This window comes from Bos taurus, chromosome 7 (assembly GCF_002263795.3).
Source record: "Bos taurus isolate L1 Dominette 01449 registration number 42190680 breed Hereford chromosome 7, ARS-UCD2.0, whole genome shotgun sequence".
Classification (NCBI taxonomy): domain Eukaryota; kingdom Metazoa; phylum Chordata; class Mammalia; order Artiodactyla; family Bovidae; genus Bos; species Bos taurus.
This window is the reverse complement of record NC_037334.1, coordinates 8,704,338-8,713,779: the sequence shown is the minus strand read 5'-3', so window position 1 is coordinate 8,713,779 and position 9,442 is coordinate 8,704,338. Positions and strand designations below refer to the sequence as shown.

The following is a 9,442-nucleotide window of genomic DNA, read 5'->3' as shown; positions in this document are numbered from 1 at the left end:
AGAAGGGTGACAAGAGGATTAAATGGAATAAAATGGCAAAGCTTCTGCATAAGGAATGCAGGTGACAAGTCCTAAATAAATGTCAGCTGTTGTTACATACAAGAGTAATTTTTGTAATGTTCCAGCTTTTTATTCCCACATTATTAAGCCAATTTCTGTCCATATGCACTGTCCTCTGTGAGGTCTACGTCATAAAGCTCAGTATCCCCCAGGAAGAAAGAGGATGTATAATGTGGAGCAGAATTTCTCAACCTTGGCACCATTGATGTTTGGTTTGGGTCATTCCTTGCTATAGGGGCTGTCTTGTACATTGTAGGATGTTTAGCCATATCCCTGGATATGGATGCCAGTAGCATCATCAGCCAAGTTACAAGGACTAAAAATGTCTTCATATACTCCAAAAGGGGCCAAATTACCCACACTTGAGAACCATGGCAATGTGTCTTCCAAAAAGAAAGAGATCATATGAAAATTTTCCATGTGCAAAATCCCCAAGGGAATGAGCTAAAGCAGGGGTCCCCAAGCTCCAGGATCTATTACCTGATGATCTGAGGTAATAATAATAGAAATAAAGTGCGCAATAAATGCCATGTGCTTGAATCATCCCGAAACCATCCCCTCTCCCCCTGCCACCTTATGCATGCATGTGTGCTCAGTCCTGTCTGACTTTGTGACGCTGTGGATGATAGCTCACCAGGATCCTCTGTCCATGGAATTCTCCAGGCAAGAATACTGGAATGTGTTGCCCTTTCCTTCTTTATCAAAACATTTTTTACACATGATAATAATGGACCATAAATCCCTGTACAAATGGAATAGCAGAATCCCAGATTTGACTCTATTTTGCACCATAAGAAAGAAGTGAGACTGGATCAATTACAAGATTGATGACGTTGAAAAGCTAAAATCTATTACTCAAATGATACATGGACAAAGAAGACACTTGGTCACATCATTTTTAAGACTCTTTAAAGATTTATTTATTATCTTTGGCTGCACTGAACGTCCCTATTACACTCGGACGTTCTATAGTTGTGGCAAGTGGACGCTGTTCTTCATTGCATTGTTCAGGCTTCTCATTGCAGTGGCATCTCTTGTTATGAAGCATGGGCTCTAGGGAGTGCAGGCTCAGTAGCTGTGGCTACAGTCATCCTAAAGGGGGATGACCTAAGTCCATATTTCCTAACACCATACACAAAGATAAACTCAAAATGGATTAAATACCTAAATGTAAGACCAGAAAATATAAAACTCTTAGAGGAAAACAGAGGCAGAACACTTGATGACATATCAAAGCAAGATCCTCTATGACCCACCTCCTACAGTAATGGAAATAGAAACAAAAGTAAACACTTGGGACCTAATCAAACATAAAAGCTTTTGCACAGCAAAGGAAACTATAAGCAAGGGGAAAGCCAACCCTTGGAATGAGAGAAAATAATAGCAAATGAAACAACTGATGAAGTATTAATCTTCAAAATATGCAAGCAGCTCATATAACTCAATGCCAGAAAAACAAACAACCCAATCAAAAAGTGGGGAAAATACCTAAACAGACATTTCTTCAAAAAAGACATATAGATGGCTGACGAACACATGAAAAGATGCTCAACATTGCTCATTATTAGAGAAATGCAAATCAAAACTACAGTTAGAATGGCCATTATCAAAATGTCTACAAACAATAAATGCTGGAGAGGGTGTGGGAGCACTCTAGCACTGTTGGTGGGAATGTAAACTGATACAGCCACTATGGAAGATGATACTGAGATTCCTGAAAAGACTAAGAATAAAATCACCATAAGACCCAGGAATACCATTCCTAGGCATATGCCGTGAGTAAATAAAAACTGAAAATGACACATGTATCCCATCGTTCATTGCAGCACAATTTACAATAGCTAGAACATGGAGGCAAGCTAGATGTCCATCGATAGATGAATGGATAAAGAAGTTGTGGTACAAATACACAGTGGAATGTTACTCAGCCATAAAAAGGAACACATTTGAGTTAGTTCTAATGAGATGCATGAACCTAGGGCCTATTAAACAGAGTGAAGTAAGTCATAAAGAGAAAGATAAATATTGTATACTAATGCACATATATGGAATCTAGAAAAATGGTACTGAAGAATTTATTTACAGGGCAGCAATGGAGAAACAGACATAGAGAACAGAATTATGGACATGGGGAATGGGGAGGAGAGGGTGACATGTAAGAAGAGAGTAACATGGACACTTACATTACCATATGTAAAATAGATAGCCAATGAGAGTTTGCTGTATGTCTCAGGAATCTCAAATAGGGGCTCTGTATCAACCTATTGTGGTGGAATGGGGAGGGAGATGGGAAGGAGGGAGGTTCAAATGGGAGGGAATATATGTATACCTATGGCTGATTCATGTTGAGGTTTGACAGCAAACAGCAAAATTATGTAAAGCAATTATTCTTCAATTAAAAAATAAATAAACTAAAAAAAAAGAATCCACATACAACAAACACTGGAGAGAATATGGAAAGAAGGGAACCCTCTTACTCTGTCAGTGGGAATATAAATTGGTACAGTCACTATGGAGAACAGTATGGAGGTTCCTTAAAAAAAACTAAAAATGGTGCTACCATATGACCCTGCAATCCCACTCCTGGGCATGTATCCAGAGAAAAACAATATGAAAGGATATATGCACTCCAATGTTCATTGCAGCACTGTTTATAATAGCTAAGACATGGAAGCAACCTAAATGTCCATCAACAGAGGAATGGATAAAGAAGTGGTACATACATACAATGAAATATTACTCAGTCATTAAAAAGAGTGAAATAGTGCTGCTTGCAGCAACATGGATGAACCTAGAGAGTGTCATACTGAGTGAAGTAAGTTGGACAGAGAAGGAGAAATATTATATTGTGTCTTGGAATCTAAAAAGAATTGATACAAATGAACTTTCTTAAAAAACAGAAAGAGATTCACAGACTTAGAAAATGAACTTATGGTTGTCAGGGGGAAGGGATAATAAGGGAGTTTGGGAAAGTCATGTACACACTGCCATATTCCAAATGGATAACTAATAAAGACTTAGTGTGTAGCACATGAAACTCTGCTCAATGTTATGTGCCAGCCTGGATGGGATGGGGGTTTGGAAGAATGGATATATTTATATGTAAAAGGCTGAGTTCCTTTGCTGTTCACCTGAAACAACCACAACATTGTTAATTGACTATATCCCAAAACAAAATAAAAAAGTTTAAACTTTGCAAAAAAAATATTAAGTTTCAGGTGTAGTCACATAGTGAGTCACAATTTTTAAAGGTTATAGTTCATTTACTGTTAGCATAGAATATTGGCTATATCCCTTGTGCTCTAGAGTATATCTTTGTGGCTTATCTTATGCATGGTAGTTTGTACCTCTTAATCCCTTGCCCCTGTCTTGCCCCTCTCCCTTCCCTCTTCCCACTATTGGCCACTGGTTTGTTCCCTATGTCTTTGAGTCCAGATTTCCCTGGTGATCCAGTGGTTAAGACTCCTCACATTCAGTGGAAAGGGCATGGGTTCAATCCGTGGTCAGGGAAGTTCTACGTGCTGAGCAATGCAGTCAAAAAAAGAAAAAAAAATTCTATGTCTGTGAGTCTGTTTCTTTTTGATTATATTCATTAGTTTGTTTTACTTTTTAGATTTCATTTATAAAACACATGTACACCTATGGCTGATTCATGACGATGTTTGACAGAAAACAACAAAATTCTGTAAAGCAATTATCCTTCAATTTAAAAATAATTTAAAAAGAGGGATATATAGAAAACAAAATCACTCTCTTGTGAATTATTTAAGATAGCCCATTCTCTCTGGATTAAAGTGTTGAGGACCATCCAATGAACTTGACCCTGAAAAGCCACATATTCCCATGGAGTCTGCCTGAACAGCCAGCCAATCCCCTTCTCACACTATTTCTCTTGTTGTATTCCTGGAACCTTCTCCAGAGTGCACCTTCAACAATAAGAGCAGAAGTTGTGGCAAAGTCATTGGCCTGGTTTTGTTGGTAGTCAGGTGCAACCCATATCCTTGACTATAATTCAAAGTTAAGATGTTTGACATTCACATGGTCTTGAAAAAATGTGCTATCATGCCCTGGATAGACAAGGAAATTTCATCTCAAATGTTGAAGAAGTGCTTGTGGAAAAAGATAATGGAGATCAGATCCTGGAGAGAAGAGCATTGTGACTAAGGTGCATGGGGAGAGGTAAGCATCTCTTACATCCAAGATGTTCCCAAGGGAACAAAACTAGCAGAAGCTCCTTTCTAGTTTGGCTTCCTCACTAGTGGGAACCAAATTGCTCAGAGAACAGAGTAACAGTGGAACAATTAATTTAATGAGCACTTGTGAGAATTCAACCTCAGAAGCCACAGAAACAGTAAAAATGCCCCTTACTCCTCTCACTACAGTCCAACTGTCCCAGAAAGGAGGAAGTTCAGCGGTGCCCTTTCAGAGAATGGATGCTTGATGCCACCTCCTTGCACTTCACTGGAGCTGAATTGAGGATCCATCACCCAGGAATGAAAGGATCCAGGGAACTAGAAGCTCACTGAGGACATTAGAGTGTGTGCTTTGGGAAACAGGGATGGAGGCAGGCAGAACTCTCAGAGTATTAACTTGGATGGCATGATGAGGATAACACAGTTGGTAAGAGTCCATTTACTTAAAACACTATGCACAGTTCAGGTCTCTCAAAATCTCTCTTTCACTCAGATTCCTTCCTTTCTCTCTGAGACCCATTTTTGAGAATCTCTCACCTTCCTGATAGAAACTGACCTTGTTTCAGCCCCCAACATCTCTCCGGGTTTCTTATGCAACCATCTTAGTTGTTTTTTAGGAGTCAAGTGCCTCTATTCTCCATCAGATTCTCCTGTTTCCTTTTATCTATCATATCTTACTGATTTATTCTCTCACTCAAACAACAGGTGTTCTCTGGGGTTCTTCCTAGTTAGCACGTACCTACGTTCATGCATGCTTAGTTGGGTCCAACTCTTTGCGGCCGCATGGACTGTAAATCACCAGGCTCCTCTGTCCATGGAATTTTCCAGGCAAGAATACTGGAGCAGGTTGCCATTTCTTACTCCAGGAGATCTTCCCAACCACCAGGGATTGAACCCGGGTCTCTTGCATCTGCTGCATTGGCAGGCAGACTCTTCACCACTGCACCTTACAAGCCCATTCAAACAGCTTTGTGATTCAAAAAGCTTACTGACTGTTTCTCTGTCTCAGTTTCCCCATCTGTGAAATGAGGATTATAATAGTATCCACTTTGTAAGGTTAATATGAAAATTAAACTAAAGGAGATAATGCACAAGAAGTTTTTAATTACCCCATCACTCTGTGAGCATCTATACATGTTAATCATTATTATTGTATTACTGTTCACATATATTCATTTGTTAAATCAAAACAGCAATGATCATGATAAAATGAACTAAAGCATATAAAACAGCACAAATACTTGACACGTGGAGGTCCTCAAGTAATTTGACTTATTTAGTAAATGTATCACTTTCATTTATTGTGTATTTGCAAGTTTCTAGCCCCTGTTCCAAGAGGCTTACATTTTTGTTAATATGTGAAATGATTGTGATCTATTTTCTGAGAGATTTAACTGCACACATGAAAACTTCTGGGCTTTGTTTTCCTCTTGCACCCACTTTTTATGTTAATTTTTATTTTTGAATACTTTCAGAGAAATTTTAAAGAAAAGTTACAAAGATAGTACAGAGAGCTCCCATAGTGGTGAAAACGTTTTTAAACTAGATAGAAGCAATAGTTGCAAAATATTTGAATGCCACTGAATGTTAGTTTAAGGTGACTATTGGTTTTACTTTCTTTTTTTGGTATCAGTTGCCTTACTAAAATCATTTTCAGTCCAGAGGTGTCCTCCTCCAATAAAAAATACATTTGAAAAGAAGTTTTCCATTGCAATTTTTTTATCTTCAGCCAATCTATCATCTTCAAACAATAATTGCTTTTTTGATACTTAACATCTTTTGTATCTTTTTCTCTTTGCATTGCATTGGCTAGAACTTCCTGGGAATTGATAATAGTGATGGTAAACTTTCTTTTCTTCTTTAATATTTAAAGGGAATTCTTCTATTGTTCCTGCCTTTAGGTACCACAAAGGCATTTTTGGAAGTAAGTCTTGTTGTTTGCTTAATTCCTTCCTTAATTATTGATCTATTATCCTGCATCCTGAATCAAATTTGGACACGTATATCTTCCCAGAAATAAATTAATTTCTTAGAGATTTTTAGCATGAAGTTTTAATTAATATGTTCTTGCAAAGTTGCTTTTTAATTCATTAACTCTGCTTCTATCTTAATTTTATTCTCTACTTAGGTTTGTCATGTGTAACTTTCATTAACAACATCTTCCAAATCTTCACGTGTTTATTTCTTGAGGATAGATTACATGTGTGGTCATTTGTAGTTTTTTGAAATATGTAATAGAAGAAAATGAATGTAAAAATCAAGACTCATTTTATCACTCCAAGGTGATTCTTGTCCACATTTTGATATTTCTTGTAGGTCATTTTCCTTGGATAAGTGCAAGGACACATAAAAGAGCTGTATGCAGATTTTTAAGTTTTCCAGTCCAGAAAAAAAGATCAATTATCATCTCAGAGAAGTATATGAAGTGCGATTTCTCTTTCCAGTTGATGAAATTTTGCATTCTGAATCTTTATTTTTCCCAATGGCTTCCTAATTACCTCAATGAAAAGTGTATCTTATTTTACTTTCACACTCATGGATTAATACTGTAAAAAAAATTCTCAAACCTTTATTACCCTTTTTACACTTTTTATAAATATTTAATATCTTATGCCTTTTTCCCAGCTAATACATTAATGTTTCTATGATTTACAATTAAGGCTTTATAGATTAAAGATACTAATTTTTATTAGTCAAATGCATTATCTTTTGCATTCCAACTTTCTGCATGGCACATTTCTCATTAATAATATTTCAATTTATGGTCCAATTATTGATCTTTTCTCCACTTATTTCTATCAAAGACTTTTTATTCAGAGAGAACATCTACTTTTAAAAATTACATATATTCGTATATAAATTATATTATCTATGTATTTTATTTATTTTCTTCTGATAGTCTATATGGTCCCTTGCTCCACACTTAATATTTGAAATTCACTAGGAAATATGGAGATAAAATTTAACATTATTTTTTCTAAATTATTAATCAATTGTGAAATAGTTATTTATAACTCTAAAAGGCCATCTAAGATATCTAGAATAAAAATGAAAGTTCAGATAATAAAAATACATATCAGTTCAGTTCAGTTCAGTCACTCAGTCGTGTCCGACTCTTTGCGACCCCATGAATCGCAGCACGCCAGGCCTCCCTGTCCATCACCAACTCCCGGAGTTCACTCAGACTCACGTCCATTGAGTCAGTGATCCTAAATTATGATAAATATATTAAATAAGAACTCTAGAATTATTTCCCTGAAAGAAAAGAAGAATAGTAAGAATTCCAACTCAACATAAATTTGAACAGTGTTGTCGAGTTTCATAGCAATTAGACCTAAAGACAAACAGATGTTGTAAAATAATATTATTTGGGGAAAGTATATAAATAATAAGAAAATCTTGAAATTAATATGGAAATGTAGAAAATGTCCATAACAGCTTATAAATACAAAAAAACAAAATCTAAAGCTTTCCTAATATAAAGGCAATGTCAGAGATATAATGTCAAGGACTAAATGTCATTATTAATAACATTAAAACTAAAACACATTAAAATACCATGTAGAAACCCTGATGCTCGAAAACTTTGGATGAATCTAGAGGACATTATAACAAATGAAATAAGCCATACAGAAAAGAACAAATACTGAATGATATATGATTCCACTCACATGAGGCATCTAGAATCATCAGACTCATAGAAGCAGGGAATAGAATGCTGATTGTCAGTGGCTAGAAGGCAAGGGAAACAGGGAATTCTTAGTGCATAAATTTTTCATTATGCAAAATGAATAAACTCTGGATATCTGGCATATAACATGGTGGTGGTGGTGGTGGTTTAGTTGCTAAGTAGTGTCCAACTCTTGCAACTCCATGGACTGTAGCCTGCCAGGTTCTTCTGTACATGGAGTTTTCCAGGCAGGAATGGTGTAGGGGATTGCCATTTCCTTCTCCAGGGATATAACATAGTAAATAAAGTTGATAATATGGGATGAGATGGTCAGAGATAATCACAATTTGAGAACTGCTGAATTCAAAGACAATTTTTGTAGGTATCAACAGTAACCACAATTTGTCATCAAATGAAGTCAATCCTTAGCCAAAATGAATGACTTCATGATCTCCCTGGGTTTGGAGTAAGGACATTTCTGTCTCTCTGGGGAGTATTTCTTTGGGGTAAATTTTGTGTTCCTTTTTTCTTCCTTGTTGGCTAGCCCAGCATACTCATGGAAAGAGGAAACCAAACAGGAGTCAGAAACTTTCTCCTCCTAGGATTCACAGAGGACCCAGACCTGCAGCCTCTCCTCTTCGGGCTGTTTCTGTCCATGTACCTGGTCACATTCACTGGGAACCTGGCCATCATCCTAGCCGTCATCTCAGACTCCCACCTCCACACCCCCATGTACTTCTTCCTCTCCAACCTGTCCTTTGCTGACATCGGTTTCACCTCCACCACCATCTCAAAGATGCTGTGGAACATCCAGTAACAGAGTCAAGTTATCACCTATGCAGGCCGCCTAAGCCAGGAATTTTTTGTTGTTGTGTTTGGATGCCTGGACAATTTACTCCTGGCCATGATGGCCTATGACTGCTTCGTGGCCATCTGTCACCCCCTGCACTACATGGTCATCATGAACCCCCAGCTCTGTGGGCTGCTGGCTCTGGGGTCCTGGAGCCTCAGTGTCACAGGCTCCCTGCCTGAGACCTTGACTATCTTAAGGCTGTCTTTCTGCAGAAGCATGAGGATCCCACATTCTTTTTGTGATCTTCCTGAAGTCCTGAAGCTCGCTTGTTCTGACACCCTCATCAATAACACAGTGGTGTATTTTGTGACTATTATCCTAGGTGTTTTTCCTCTCTCTGGGATCCTCTTTTCTTACTATCATATTTTCTCCACCATCCTGAGAAGTTCATCAGTCAGGAGCAACTGCAAAGCTTTTTCCACCTGTGGGTCTCACTTCTCAGTGGTTTCCTTGTTCTATGGCTCAGGCCTAGGGGTCTACCTCAGTTCTGCAGTCACTTCATCCTCTAGGACAAGTCTGGTGGCCTCAATGATGTACACCATGGTCACCCCCATGCTGAACCCCTTCATCTACAGTCTGAGGAACAGAGACATGAAGGGGGCTCTTGTGCGGCTCATTAGCAGGGCACCATCTCTCATTCACAGGGCCTTCAGAGGACTCTCATAA

General features: G+C 37.8%; 1 pseudogene; it reads left to right on the top strand.

Annotated features, from left to right (window-relative positions):
- The first annotated feature begins 8,016 nt into the window (after positions 1-8,016).
- On the top strand, positions 8,017-9,442 carry LOC787834 (olfactory receptor 7C2-like; annotated as a pseudogene).